Source organism: Dermacentor silvarum, chromosome 4 (assembly GCF_013339745.2).
Source record: "Dermacentor silvarum isolate Dsil-2018 chromosome 4, BIME_Dsil_1.4, whole genome shotgun sequence".
Lineage (NCBI taxonomy): Eukaryota > Metazoa > Arthropoda > Arachnida > Ixodida > Ixodidae > Dermacentor > Dermacentor silvarum.
Window position 1 is genome coordinate 159,969,692 of NC_051157.2, and position 15,655 is coordinate 159,985,346.

Here is a 15,655-nt window from a genome sequence, read left to right on the forward strand (position 1 = left end):
CGAAAGCAAGATTCGGACGACACGGGTGTAACCTGCGCCACACGAGCGAGGGAATATCGTAGCTTTGATGCTTTCCGACAGTTAGTTACAACGCGCACTGAAACATCGCATAATGCACATGTGTACCTCAGAGATCGTTCCAACAATTTCTGGGGCTAAAGTTGACGTTAACGACATAAGGAAGTTATCTAGAAGGAAGGTGGTACACAAATCATTCAAATCACGCCCCAGCGATGGCTTTCAAAGGACAACATAACCCCAATCTCTAAGGCCATGCTTTTGCTGGCTGCAGCCGGCAGAAGCAATTCAAAATTTAAAATACATCATAAAAGTTCTTTCTACGATAAACTATAGCGTAAAATATGGAGTGTTGGGTGGTTTGTTTTATCTCGCAACATATATACGTAGCTGGGCGCAACACGACACAAAATATGAGTTTACTGGTTAATATATTTGGCATCACGGAGGCCACAACAACCTCACAAGTACGCAGGTGGCGCTGTTGTTTTTCCTGCGTCTTCAACGGGCCGGTCGCATGCCGGTCGTTTGTGTGAGCTGCTTGATCGTGTGGTTTTGTGTTTGCTTTAATGAAATGGGACGTAGTTAGCGTGCACAAAAGTGCCAGAAGATACCTTGTGTTTCGTTGCAAACTCGCCGTATGCGTGGCGCGCGAGGCAAACATGGACCAACGATTTTTCTGCCGTGGCCTTTGTGTCGGGTTGTCGTGGAAAGTTGGGTGGACATCGCAAAGAAATCATTCCTATTGGTAGCGTGCCTCAGATCGTCCACTACGCAGCGGCATGTATGCTGGGAGTAACATCGTCGACGCAGCACCGGCAACTTGGAGAGCGTCGTGCCATTGAAAAGGTAAGCAATCGTGCTTGCTAACTACACGTGTTGTGCGTACTCATCGTGTGTGCATAGGGTGCCTTGCGAACGTAGGAAACAACAGTGACGCCTGTGCTTATGCATGTTGCGTGCTGGTTGTCAGAATTTAGTTTTGCAAATGTATGTATGAAGTGTATGTGTACCTGAAAGTATGATCTCGGTATGATCTCGGCCTCGATGTGCAATTGAATATCCTGATGAGCGTTTTCTTACGATGAGGGGGGGGGGGGGAGAAGACATTACGTTATGAAATAATCGTAGTCATCATGTGCACCTGTACGTGCGCTCCCGCTTTTCTGCTGAAGTTGCATTTAACGACCCATCAGTCTCTTCACCAATACTTACTGCAATTACGTTTCTTCGCTTATAAACTCTTCAACGTAGTAAATAATATGTGCTTACCAGGTTTTCGGTTTACGAGCAGTTTTAGGGGAAAGTAAGCAGTCACAGCTTGCCATATTAGTAGAGCTGTCTTTTCAAGACAAGGGATGTTTCCATAACTTTGACGTATCTAAACATGATAGGGGAAAGTTGCTTAAACCAAGTCATGAAAGCAAACCCTAGAATTGTTATGTAAACAAACATTTCTTTAATGTGCTGCTGCGTGCGTCTTCAAAATTTTACTTTGATGAAGGGGTCCCTATTATCATAACATTCATCAATGACTCGACCTTGTGCTCTGTTGCCACCTTGCATGTGTTCACAATATGACAGTTTTATTGTGCCAGTGCTATATATGTTGACACAGAATTCATTTTGTAGTGGTGAGGCCGTGACCCACAGCAGTGTCCACATGATGGCAGGGAACCTGTGGCCCTGGCTACAGCAGCACAGCGTGTAATCTGGATGTCACGTCAGGTATGTATGAAATGTATGTGTACCTGAAAGTATGATCTCGGTATGATTTGTGTGTAAGCTAACAGACATATTACATAACGGAGCACTAAATAGGCTAAATATTTATGCAAGTATACTAAACTTGCTGCTTGTTTGTGTTCGTAACATTATGCACAAATTATCGTGTTCTATATAAAACTAAACGTAACATGTCCTGATGTTGAGTATTTTTTTTTCTCTCTTTGATCACTTGGCTGCAAATTAAGTTTTATTTTTGCTTTGCGTACAGTATATTTTACTTCTTATTTTGGTTTTATTGTTTTGAAACTGTTTCCGATGCTGTAGCTTTTATTTCTGTATTTTTTTCTCTTTTTATGCTACACGCATGTGCAGTTTTTGTGCATGTTAGTATTCGAAGTGTAGTGTGTCAAATATGCCACAGGTCTAAGCATACAGCGTGCATACCTTTGTTTAACATTGCTATTTACAATTATTTCTTTCTTGTTCTCAGAATAATTGCCACTGGCAAATACACATTTGATGAGCTTGAATTTCTCTGAAACTGAAATATGAAGGTGCAGCCGGTGTGACAGCTGAAGTACTCCAGCAATGTCAAAGCTAGCTTGCACCCACTATTACTACAGTATGCCAACGGATACCCATCACTGTATTTGTACATTTTCTGAGAACCACCCGTGTCCACTAGGTCAAATTTGTAGTGTCCTTTTGAGCATGCCGGTCAGTTCATTTAACTTTTCAGGACAAAATTTACACAGGCAGGCTGCAGAGGCCAGTGGGGCCCTGGACTGAGGGCTTTGAACACCGCTCCTTAACACATTTTCCAGTCAAATGAAGTTTCTATATATGTATACACAGGGAGGGGAAGGGAAATATACAACTTGACCTCGGCTAACAACTGGCATTTTGATGGAAGGATTAAATAAAGTAAAACTGGATGTGTGCTTGCATTAAAATAGTATTTGCATAGAAAAAAGTAAGCAGACATAGACTAATTTCTATCCCTTTTTATCTACGAAGGATGGCCTTTTTCACGCATTAATAATGGGTCTGGCTCACACATGCGTTATTTATGCGGTATGCCTCACTGATTTATCGTGTCAATTTTCCACTGTGGGTGACAATAGGTGAACGATCTTATCTGGCCTGAAGTCCTATGGCGGCAATGCACGACCGCATTGGGGAGGCTGAGGTTCAGGGCAAGAGCCTTTATGGAAAGGGCAGTAACAGGCACAAGAAGGACCCAGTGAAGGAGGGATTGGATCCAGTTCATCTGAATGCTGTAATTGGTACGTATTATTTTCATTGTGAAGACTGAATAATATTGCATGGGAAAGTTGCACTTTCGGGCAGTGTAGCGTACTTTCATAATTTCTGTAGATGAGGCTCACAAGCAGAAATCACCTTTGCACTCTCATGAAGGAAAGCCACCATTTGTGTGGGTCATTCCACGCCAACTGTCCCAAAATCATCAGCCCTTGCTAAATTGTCGAGTTGCCATGGTCCATTGATCCTTGGCGAAGTCCTGAACGAGCACCCCTTCCCTAACTGGTTGTGTTTGTGAGAACTGTCGAAGCAGACATGGCTCACTGATAGCTATTTGTAATGATACATTTTTCTTTCTATCATGTGTGGGCAGCTGATGGTGAATAAAAAATGTTTATGGCGGAAATTTTGTCATCGCAGCATTTGTTGTAGTGTGGTGCGGCTGTAACTAGCTTTAATATTCGTGATGTATACGCACAATTTTACCTGAGCTGCCTCAGTGCACACAATGTGCAGGAATGAGGATTTTAATGTATTCCTTATGAACCATCCCACCTCTATTTGGAATGATATGCCTCTCTACACTCAGCAGTAATTTTAATTATTCGAAATAAACAGCCCCGGTGTTTCTTGCAGAAATCTGGAATAGTTGGATGCAATGACTTAAACAGTTCTGTGGGAAAATGTGTGTTGATGTTTGTTGTATACACCTCTTTGAGTGTTCATACAAAAAAGCGTGCTGGCAAGACCAAGTGTAGCCAAACCGCAATATTGCATTCTATAACTGCATAGTTGTGCCCTCAATTTTGGTGGAGTGAAACTCTCCTGCATTTTAGCGCAATGCACATCAATCCAGTTTGTTAACTTAAAGATTTCTTTTGCTTAAAACAAATAGTACTTTTCTTAAATTTCTTATTCAAATAGTCTTGTCATTCTCTGTGATGATTGCCATAAGCTCGAGGACAAAAATTACGGCGCGAAGCAGACGAGGACGAGGTTAGACAAAGAATGACATATAGGGGCACCAACATCCAACTGTTTATTCGGCAGAAAACACGCTGTGTTATACATCACACTGTGCAAAGTAGTCATAGTAAAGATAAACGAACAGGAGTGAAGGGATCCAACAAGGGCTCGTGAGGCAGTGATCATCACAGTAGAGAGGAATGCAAAGGTAACAGCAGGAACCTAAACTGAACTATCAGGCAAGCGCATAGGAACACGAGTCCATTACAGGCTCAAATCACACAACCAGAGCACCTGCAGTGCCCGCCCGTGTTGCTGTTGACCACCAACCAGTGCTCTTGCACGATCGTTGAAGCATCGTCCTATTTGTCCAATACACATGCTGGTGGTCAACAGCAACACGGGCGGGCACTGCAGGTGCTGTGGTTGTGTGCCACAACTGGAGCAAATGCCCTTTCCAAGGAAAGCAAGAAACCGCACTGAAATGGAAATAATCGAGGCGTTCTTAATAAATAGAGCAGGCAGTCAGTGTGTTAGCACGCAGTCAATAATATTAAGTGACAAAGAATTGTCGTTCTTAATGATAGCCTGTAATCACCGCCAAGATTAGAACATGCAGCTGTCGTGTTTGTATGCCACTTGATTTGAGCCTGTAATGGACGCGTGTTCCTATGTGCTTGCCTGACGGTTCAGTTTAGGTCCCTGCTGTAACCTTTGCATTCCTCTCTACTGTGATGATCACTGCCTCACGAGCACTTGTTGGATCCCTTCACTCCTGTTCGTTTATTTTTACTATGATTACTTTGGACGGTGTCATGTATAAAACGGCGTGTTTTCTGCCGAATAAACAGTTGGAAGTTGGCGCCTGTAATGTCATTCCTTGTCTAACTTCGTCCTCGTCTGCTTAGCACAGTACTTTTTGTCCTGAAGTCATGAACCAAGTAGCTGCTACAGTGCTCTATTAGCACCTAAACTTTGGTAAGAATACTACTATATTTATATACAGGGTGTTTTATTTTAGCTGCATCAAATTAAAAACAATGCCTGTGGCAGATAACACAGTTCTAATCCTTGATCTAAACTACTCGATGAGGTGGCCATTACTTACGTAAGAAATCAAAATGCTTAATTGAATATTTAACCAAATTACAATAAATAACTTTAATTAATTATTTACGGCACATATCTTAATCTACAAACTGTAGCTAATGAGTTTCCAAGGTGTATCCACTTCGAACAAATTTTCTGGGCTGCGCTAGTTTCAAGATATTAACTTTCAAAGTGTCTGACGAAATGCATTTGTGTTCCAGTTACTTTTGTGCTTCAATGCAGAAAACAGCGTTTTCTTTAAAAAGTTAACTGGAACGCCCATTCATTTCGTCGGACACTTTGAAAATTATCTCGAAACTGGTTCAGTCCCAAAAATTCGTTCCAAGTGGATCGACTTGCGAACCTGCGGGCTGTAATTCGTATATAGAAATATGTGCTGTATTGAATTAATTAAAATGTTAATTAGCATAATTATTTTAATTTTTCAATTAGGCATTTTGATTTCTCATGGAAGTAATGGCTGTCTAATTGAGTAGTTTAGGTCAAAGATTGGAATTGTGCTATCTGCCAATTTTGGTGCAGCTAAATTAAACACTGTATAGCGCATTGTTTACTGGGGCCTATGCAAAATATTGTTCGTAACGAAATGAAATTTTAGCTATACATTTTTCGGTAAATAGTGTCTAGAAAGGTGCTGTAATTTTATAATTATTTGCTAGTTAATGTTAGCAATGACCAAAATAAGTGCACAGTAAGTAGAAAAGTGTAAATGTAATTAGAACAGCATTACAATACATTTTTTTAAAAAAGGTGTAATTTACAACACACTTCATGTGTGCACATCCACTCCATTAGCTCGTATTGCACGCTACTATCCATTGCTGTGCCTCTTGGTCCATTATCGCACACCCCTTGCTTTTTCAGGGCTGCGCAAGTGGACCCACACACACAGTGGCTATACACGCACCTGGTCATTCACAAAATATGCACACACTAGCAGGTCGTTCGGGAATTTTGCCATGCGCCATTCCTCTTCCCGTTAAGGCACTCCGCACGTCTGACCACCAGGAGACACACTCTCGCTACCTTCGTGTGCACAGCCATAAATAATGGCGGCACCATGCATCTGACATTGGTTGAAGTTCAGCATCTGTTCGTTCACGTTCCACCGAATGATATAGAAAGTTAGTATTGTTCTGCTAGTGTGCTACAATGCTATGCTAAATTTTCATCTTGTTTCTTGCAGGTTACATCCTCCAGCAAGTTCAGGACGACAAATGTGCAGCTCAAAAGCAGCCTGTCCTCCATGCTAAGCAGGGAGATTAAGTAGCCTGGAAAGCAGGTGGTCCTGTAAATACAGGGTGTTTTTTTTTAGCTGCACCAAACTTTTAAAATTAGAAAAATATATACCTTGGTCACGTTAGCTTTACCATTCGAGTGTATGGATTGGCGGCCTCTAGATAAAGAGCAATTTAGTCACTTAAGTGTGTAGTTAGTGAAGTTAAGCTAATTAACTTTCTAATTATCAACTATAGGTGGCTACAGCAAATGAGTACTTTGGGGCCCGTCGTCGACACTACCTATCCCAACGATGAAATTTTGAATAGCGGAGTTCATGTGGGAGCTACACGAGCAATTAGTTCCCTTTGGCAAGCTTCTTGAAACCGAATTAGGCCGCAAAAAGAGCGTCTGTGTCGTCGATGTCACCGCCCCCCTGCCTTTCGTAACATCTCCGAGGTAAGCGCCAGTCCGGCCCCGCGAGCAGCTTGCATTATTTCCTTGCTATCTGCGGCGTTCGCAGTCGACGCTACAGACTGATATGATGCCGTGCCTGCAGTATCTAAAAGCCCAATTTAAGGAGCAGGGTTGGCGCTACAGCGCAACATGATGCCCAACAGAATGACGAAGTAAATTTGGTGGCCCACCGTCATTGAAGCGCTGGGCCACCACTGCAGACAGTAAATAATGCAAGCTGCTCGTTGAGCTGGACCGGCGGAGACGTGACGAAAGGGGGGGGGGGGGGCGACAACAAAGACGCTCTTTTTGCGGCCAGTTTCGGTTTCAAGGAGCCTGCCAAGGGGAACTAATTGTTCGCGTAGCTCCCACATGAACTCCGCTATTCAAAATTTGACAGTTGGGATAGGTAGTACTTATTTGTACTCAGTACTCATTTGCTGTAGCTACCTATTGTTGATAATTAGAAAATTAATTAGTGTAACTTCGGTAATTATGCATGTAAGTGCTGAAATTGCTATGTATCTAGAGGCTGCCAATCCGTACACTTGAATGGTAAAGATAACGTGACCAAGATTCACATCTTTCTAATTTCAAAAATTTGGTCCAACTAAAAAAAACACCCCGTATGTGCTATCTAGTCATGTTTGCGATTTCTATGTCAGCACATTCTTAAATAATAAGAACCAACTCAACTATATATACATCTGCTCATTTATTACCCTGTTTAATTTATAGCTGGCTCAACAATGCAGCATTTGTATCCAAATGCCTGCATTGCTAGGCATCCAAGATTGATGGGCATGGGTAGACTTGCATATATAGAACGATGGATAGCCACTCATTGCCAGAAATGGTCTGCTGGAGTTTACATTACAACTCTTTGTAGTGACCATACTTTCATGTTGATAATTTGTGCCATGCAAATTGAGGAATGTTAATGTAGTACATAGAAAGCCAAGTGTGCAGGCTTTCAGAAGGGTTACTAATGCACTGTGTTAGAATAGCAATGAACGAAAAAAAAAAATATCTATTGACCTGTGTACTGCAAACATTCGCTTGCATGACCAGCAATAGAGATATCTGCATTGCGGCCTTTAATGTCAACCTGATGTTAACGTTCAATTGCATGTCATTAGGAAACGCATCAGAAGCTCATGCGTCAGGTGCACATCAGAAACTCGTACGTCAGATGCACATCAGAAACTCATGCGTCAGGTGCACATCAGAAACTCATGCGTCAGGTGCACATCAGAAACTCATGCATCAGGTACTCTATAGAAATACGGTGGCCAATTTGTAATAGACTCACATTAGGAATACATCAGAAAGCGCATTAGACAGTCATTAGCCACTCAAATGATTCTGTTGCATAAAGACATCAGCCTCTCTATAGAAAGACATTAAATTTTTTCATAAGGGTAAGGGCCGACACGGAATTATTCCCCAAGATATTTATTTCTCTAACATTCAAAAAACATAAATTATGGGGTTTCACGTGCCAAAACCACGATCTGATTACGACGCACGCCATAGTGGGGGAATCCCGAAATTTTGACCACCTGCGGTTCTTTAACGTGCACCTAAATCTAAGTACACGGGTTTTTTCGCATTTCGCCCCCATCGAAATGTGGCCGCCGTGGCCGGGGATTCGATCCCGATTTCTCTAACATTAATTCAAGATATAATAACTATTTCAGTACACTCATGCACATATAGAGGCATTGTGAAGCATGGTTTTACGGCGCAAATTTATACGGGACACAGCGAGATGCATACATAATACTCGCAACCAACTAGCCCACCTTAGTTCCTTGAACACATATAGATATAATGCGCAGCCGCATATAGTCGGCGACACGGCCATTTCCCCGTCTTGTTGACAAAAAAGCGAAAACTTCTACCTACGTACCACTTCAATTGTATTTCGAGTTTCGACCAAGAAATGCCGTTGAAAGCGCGCAGTTTTCAAACATTCTCAGAACTTCATTTTCTAATCACGCGAGCTGCGCCGTTACTGACGATTTCGGTTGCAGCGATGATCACAGGGCAGTGTTTACCAGGCTGCTATAGCCATTGCCTTAACACCCGATTTTCTAAGTAATGCTCCTATACGCTTGATAGAGTGACTGACCCACAACCAGACCACTCAGTGACAGTGCGTCCAAGCAGCGGCAAATGCCGTAGAGCTAAACCTGGCAGAAACAAAATAGGCTGCCGAAACGAAAACCACAGTTCGTTTATGAATAAAAGCGTATCCTTGCCTTTATTGGTTCGTCATCGTCGCGCCCAGAGCGAAATTTAGAAATCAGCTGCATGAATAGTACGACATTGCTGGTCGACAAAGCGGACGGAAAGCTTCGCACGACTGACAGCTGAAACCATGTAGAGAAACACGTGCGCCGGGCATGCCGCCGCGTCGTCCGTCGTACCGGGAGCTGCTAGCAGACTGCGCGCCCCACAATTCCCTGCGATTTCTCATTTTACGGGTCACCTATTCTCCGAGTTCGGAAGCACCGGCGCGCCACGCTTCTCGTCTTGGACGCAAAGCGCTGTCTTGTTGGCAGCGCCACTAGATAGCGCAGTGTACGGAAAGAAGCCAGAGACAGGATCCCGGTTGTCGCATTACGCGTTCCTCGGCGTTCGCACGCACTGGCACGCCATTCATTTTGGAGGCAACCCGGAGGCTTCGCGGCAGCAGCGCTAGGTGGCGCTGCCTGTTCTTAGGGAAGCGCGAAAGAAGAATCCCACTGCAGCACACGTCTCATACCTAGGTCGTTTCGACGGCAATATATTGTGCCACTATGTTCATTCAATGCTAAACGCTTCACCGTCAGCGATCATCATGAGATGGGTTCCGTTAAGGTTATTAGATTTTCTGTAACGTCATTTACAGATGGCATGTCAACCCGCTTTGTCGCTCTTTCGCTTCGCCACGCAATCCTGCGGAAGGGGGCTGGCCGATGGCGTCTAGCCAGGGGGTGGGTTTTACAACCAGGCACGTGAACCCCCCCCCCCTCTCTCTAAATTTTTGTGTTGGCGTGGAGCCTGCTGAGCCCCCCTTATCCTCTGCGTGTCCAGTGAAGTGTCTGCCCCCTTTCCCCCTCTCCCCCGAAACATGTGTTGCTTGCCCACAGGGACATGCTTTTCAAATATTTGACAAGCTTCTCGCCACAAGCGGTGATATGGTTACTGGAGTGACTTGGATCCTTTCTCAAAAATTTTTGAACCATTGCTATGTGTTGGATTGAAGGTAAAATACAAGCGATATTAACTTAGAGGGAAGGATTGCGGGGTGCAGATGTCCTCTTGGTATAAAACGATCTCCATTAATGCGATTTGTGCAGCTTTTCTGCAGATCTTTTAAAGTTGAACTTTGAAAAAAATTGTAAAAGGTAATATAAGACAAAGCTTGCGTGTAACTGCCAATAGAAAACGCACAGTTGGCGAAATTATGACAGCCTTCTTCGTACAGTGATTGCAACGTGCGCGCTACATTTTTCTTGTCGGCTTGATTAAGGCATTCGGAGTCAAATGGTAGACGAACCAAATGATTGATCCTCAATTCAAGTTTGACGTGGTTGTACGGAAGCACGTTACCTTCTCATTAGAACGCTTACATGTGCACTATTATACGTTCAGGTATCCACTATTTATTGCATGCAAGATACACGGACTCTATAGAAACTGCGAGTGTTTGCCATAAAAAAACGTTATGAAAGCATAATGGTCTATTCGAATCAATATGAACGCATTCGGTAGGATTGATTTATTAGCTAGCTATTCATGTCTTGAGAGACAATGGCGACTTACCATTTTCGACTGTTTATTTTCTGCGTTACAGGCAGGTCCTACACCTTGAAGCCGCAGATAAAGGAGTAGCGAGCGTCAGAGCACACTAAATATTTTCCTACCTAGTTTTCTTGGACCAGTTTCAGTATAGTTTCACAGGAACTGTATGTGTTGCGTCGTCATGACGCGGAAGATTCACACCTGAAAGAGGAATATTGCAGCATTTCGGATCTGTCTGTGGCTCACTAGTTTGTGTGCTACGCTGCTACATCAGCCACGAACCTAATATCATCTTAGCAGACAACCGAGTAAGCCGATGTGGCTGCCAAAATGCCTCAAAGTTATGCCATGAGACCTGAATTACTTGCCCAATTTGTTGCGTATTGTAGCGCTGGACTTTCATCAAGTCTCATTGTATCGGTAGCTTTCTTTTAGCTGGTCTGAGCAAATACTCTTTGAATTGTGTAATGATACAAATAGTACATACCAAGGCGATAAGTATTTGAGATACGTATACTATATACAAGCGCAATAACTGTATCCGATCAATATTTACCACTTGTATCTTTAGGTACTTCGATACATTGCTAAATTGTTTATTATATAAGCTGCACTGCTGAGGCGGCAGCAACTTTATTATAGTTCGCTTGCAATTTTCTTTGCTTTTGTGAATATATCTGGTTCCTTCCGAATTTTCCATAATTACTGCGCGTAAATCATCTGTATGAGGCACTGCACTAATGGCCAATCCTGAAGTGGATCGGTATATTTTCATTTAACAATTACAGTCATCAAATGCATAAATAACGAAAACCTATAAATTACCTTTTTTACAGCGAAAGCTGTATATGGCTAGGCGAAACGAACAACCGTTCGCCACATGTTAGGATAAAGGTCTCGATTGGCAGCGCCGTCAGTTACGTCGTTCTCTACGTCGTACCCAAGAACGCGCGCCCTTGGCAGCGCCGTTGATGACGTCGTTCTATGCGTAGTACCCAAGCACGCGCTCTGCCCGCAAAGCCGCTTCTTCGGCTCGCCGTTGTCGCATGCGTTCGATATGTCGAGTTAGCTCGGCGTCGTGGTTAGCAGCATCCGCCCGCCATTGGCGCTTGCGTTCCACTTCGCGATTTCAACGTGGACGTTTTCTCGCAGCCGAAGCCAAATTGCCGCTCGAGAAACTCCCGCAGAAAGTGGGCGTTGGCCACGGCGAACGCGTTCCCGCCATTGCCACGTTGACGCTGCTCTGCCCGCAACGCCGCCTCATCGGCTCGCCGTTGTCGCATGCGTTCGATATCTCGAGTTAGCTCGGCGTCGTGGTTAGCAGCATCCACCGGCCATTGGCGCTTGCGTTCCACTAGAAACATAAACATGTAACGAATTACTGAGCAACGCTTCACTACAGTGTCGGAATGAACCCACTGCATAACACCGGGGCCGCCCGTTCCAGCTTCGCTGGTTAACCATCTGTACGGGGTGCTTGGGCGATAATTATTTGTTATCCCACTTATTGCATATATTTATATTTTAAACATTCAGAGAACCGTAATTGAAGGCCACTTCATTTTGTTTGATTCTCCTGAAGTCCTTCTATTACGAGATATTCGTGATCAATTTTGACACTCGATATGCTCAGTTGACACTCAGGGGCGTGGATCTTGACACAGTGTCAACTCGTGACGGAAATTAAACCTGAGGGAAATTAAACAGTAAGTCGTGGCGTGTTTTCGTCAGCCGAGAGCAATATCAGTGATGGTATCAGCTTGGCCCAGCTGGAAAACAATGTACCACATGCATGAAGCTATATCACAACAGGATCTTGACCTTGTATCGAGATCCATGCCTCTGGATGTGAAGATAGCTGACTGTATGTCAAATCTGATAATTTGAAAATCTCGTATCAGAAGCGCTCCGGGAGAATCAAAGTGAAGTTGTCTTAAAATACGGTGCTCGGAATGTTTCCAATTTATATATATATATATTGTCACGAGCCATGGCAAAGACCAATCCCTCGGGTGGATGTCGCATTTTCCATTTATTTATAGACATAATACATAATTTTTATAGCACAACATTATTAAGAGGTTTGATGAATATTTGTTTGGTGATAATAATTTGTCGGCAAAGTGTTTTCCGCCAAAGCAGATACACCGTCTGTGCAGTTTCGTCGCTGGCGTAACGGTTTTCATTAATTAACTGCTAGTTTAACATTGAAGACCCTCTATAAAAGCATGAGGGCTGCCGCCTTCTTTGTGCGAATAAAATACATCGCTGTATTTCGGTAACGACTGAACGAGATTTTAAATCGCTGTTGTCAACAAGGATTCCCCTTAGTTGTGCCTATATATGTGCAATACCTGTGGTAAAACAACTTCAGTTCAGTTTTACCTATACAAGTAAAACACCGTTATCGCGTTTTGACTTTAAACGATGCTATCGGTTTGTTTAGGTTAGTAAAGCTTAACCGAACCTATCCTGTTACGCATCCTCATGTTGACTGAATGGATGATTATTTGTGTTGATCAGCCTAAATCGTAAGATGACTAGTTAAGATATCTGCCAAAGCTCCTCGACGCATACCTCACCTAGTCATCTTACTAGCTTGCGAAATGCTCATAGTTCTCAGTAAATTCCAAAAAGAAATCATTACAAAATTGTACGGCAATGTGTAACTGTAACTAAACCATACCTAATTTCCTGGTCAATCGATGCGTGGTCCTGCTGCTACTTCTCGTCGCTGTGTACATGATTAGGTAGGCGAGTATGTAGTACAATACTTTACCTGCGAACGCTACCAGCACTCTCTGTAGCAACAAGTATGGACTGGCAGTGCTGCGCTACTTTCAGAAAGGCTGAAATACTCAGTCTGTCTTCAAGAGATCAGCCATATATTAGAAATATACACCGAAACTGATAAGTATAACAACCTCATTTGAGCGAAAAGTTGGTGCAAATATTATAAAGCCTTCATTCTGATAAGTATAGCCTACGTTGCCAAGTGCCATGCGCGTGCGATGTATAGTTACGAAATAAGTGGGAGTACCAAAATAGGCAAGTTATGTTCACTCTAAGCGGAAAGGCAAAGCACTATTTTCTAAACCTGCAATAGTTTAAACAAACGATCATAAATGCGACATGTCGCAGCTCTTTCTACAGCAAAGCATAAATTTAGCCACCTGCATTTCCCGCGCCAAATTTACATGTTTGTAAACTTTTTTTGGGACTTTTGTTGCAACCATCATTCTGTGGGACATGCTTGCACTAAATGCTTGTGATACCGTGGAAGGTTTATGTAGTTATTGTCCCTATAGTGACAAATACGGGCGCTAGCAGAAGACGAAGAAGAAGACGTTTCTTGTTGTTGGTGCTCGCACTCGCTCCGCTTGGCCATTGCCTGTTTCTGGCATTCATAAAAATGCTACGCGCATCTAACCTTGAACGCGTCCTGTCAATTGGTGGAGGTGCTGGTTCCCTTTTCTTCCTGGAACTCCGTACCCGGACTCTACCCCCGCCTCGGCAATGCCTGACGACGCGCCACAGCAGGGTGCTCCCGCACCACCTGTGCTCGCCTGCTCCGGCGTACCACGACAGCGAGACCCTGTCATTTTCGACGGCCCCGACGAGCACGACGTTGAGGACTGGCTCACTTCGTATGAGCGGGTAAGCGCCCACAATAAAAGACATGGTAGCGACAAGCTCAGCAACGTCAACTTCTACCTGGCGGGTGTAGCACAGCTGTGGTTCCCCAACCACGAAGCTGATATTGCCAACTGGTCTTCCTTTGAAACGAGGTTCGCGGAAGTCTTCTGCCGACTCGCTGTTCGCAAGCTCCGCACGGAACAGCGCTTACGCGGCCGTGCCCAGCAATCCGGCGAGAACTTCACGTCCTACATCGATGATATTGTGGACCTCTGCCGTCGCATAAACCCTGCTATGTCCGAAGCCGGTAAAATCAGACACATCATGAAGGGGATCGAGGACGACGCCTTCTACATGCTCATTGCCAAAAATCCCCAAACTGTCACGGATGTGGTCCAATACTCTAAGCGCTACGACGAGTTTCGGAAACAGCGCATTTCTACACGCCTCCCCAGCTCTGACACAGCCAAGATGTCAGCGTTAACTGTAGGCTCCGTTTCTACTGACACCACAATGCTCATGCGGCAGAGACAGAAGTTTTTCCGAGAAGAAGTGGCGCGACAACTGTCTCTTGTTTCCTGCGTCCCGGACTCCGCGCAGGCGCTTGCTCCGACGCTACGACAGGCCATAGAGGAGCAAATTTCTGAGGCTCTCCCAAGCATTTTGACGAAGACGTTCTCTTCACTGAGAAGCTCTCACTGCTGTATTGCCCTGCAGCTACATATCTATAGTGTTTTTATTGCCATTAGTGTTTCTTTTGCTGCCCTCCTCTTATTAGCACCTTTTTGCTACGATATCTGATTATTGAAATAAATCCTGAAAATTCCCGTGCAGAAACCACGATATGATTACGAGACACGACGTTGTGGATGACTGTGGATTCGGTTGAATCACTTGGGGTTCTTTAAATGTACCAAATTCATGGTGCACGAGCGCTTTCACATTCCGCCATGATGGGAATGCGGTGGCAGCGACGGGGATTGCTCCCGCGACCTCATCATCTGCAGCGCAATACCATAGCCACCAAACTACCGTGGCAGGTCCCTATACTTTCTGCGCGTAGAAATGCACTTAGGCGGTTTTAGATACACCTCGGCAGCATTACGTGCTTTTTATGCAAACAAATCTGTCTCTCACGCAAGGTTCAGTGGCGGTAAAGATTTGCATTTTCACATCATGTTTCTCTTGCCATCTTTTGTCGCCTTCAGACCTCTGCAATAGAGCCGTCTCCATCTTAGCCACTATAGGTTCTGATGCAAAAAACACCTTTCGTAAGATGCAACCAATCACCGAGTACGCTATTCTGGTTTCTGCCGAAAATGTCCTTGGACCGTAGAGCACAGCGACCAGGTGGTGGCCACAACCCTCGAAGAACGCAAGCGTCTATAGATTTTGTTACGTTACAATTTCAGTGCTGCCATTTTGGGCTGTTAACACGGCCTTTTAGAGCGCAACTCTTAGGCGCCCG

The 15,655-nt window shown here is 44.1% G+C and overlaps 1 long non-coding RNA gene across 2 annotated transcripts; it reads left to right on the forward strand.

The window, feature by feature from the left end:
- Positions 1–541: 541 nt before the first annotated feature.
- LOC119448371 (uncharacterized) lies at positions 542–6,400 on the forward strand. 2 transcript variants are annotated; one of them, XR_005191073.2, is made up of 4 exons: positions 542–867; positions 1,651–1,746; positions 2,871–3,032; positions 6,272–6,400. It is a non-coding gene; the product is annotated as an uncharacterized LOC119448371 (long non-coding RNA). The 2 variants fall into 2 exon arrangements; XR_005191074.2 differs by lacking the exon at positions 6,272–6,400 and adding an exon at positions 5,950–6,007.
- Positions 6,401–15,655: the final 9,255 nt, after the last annotated feature.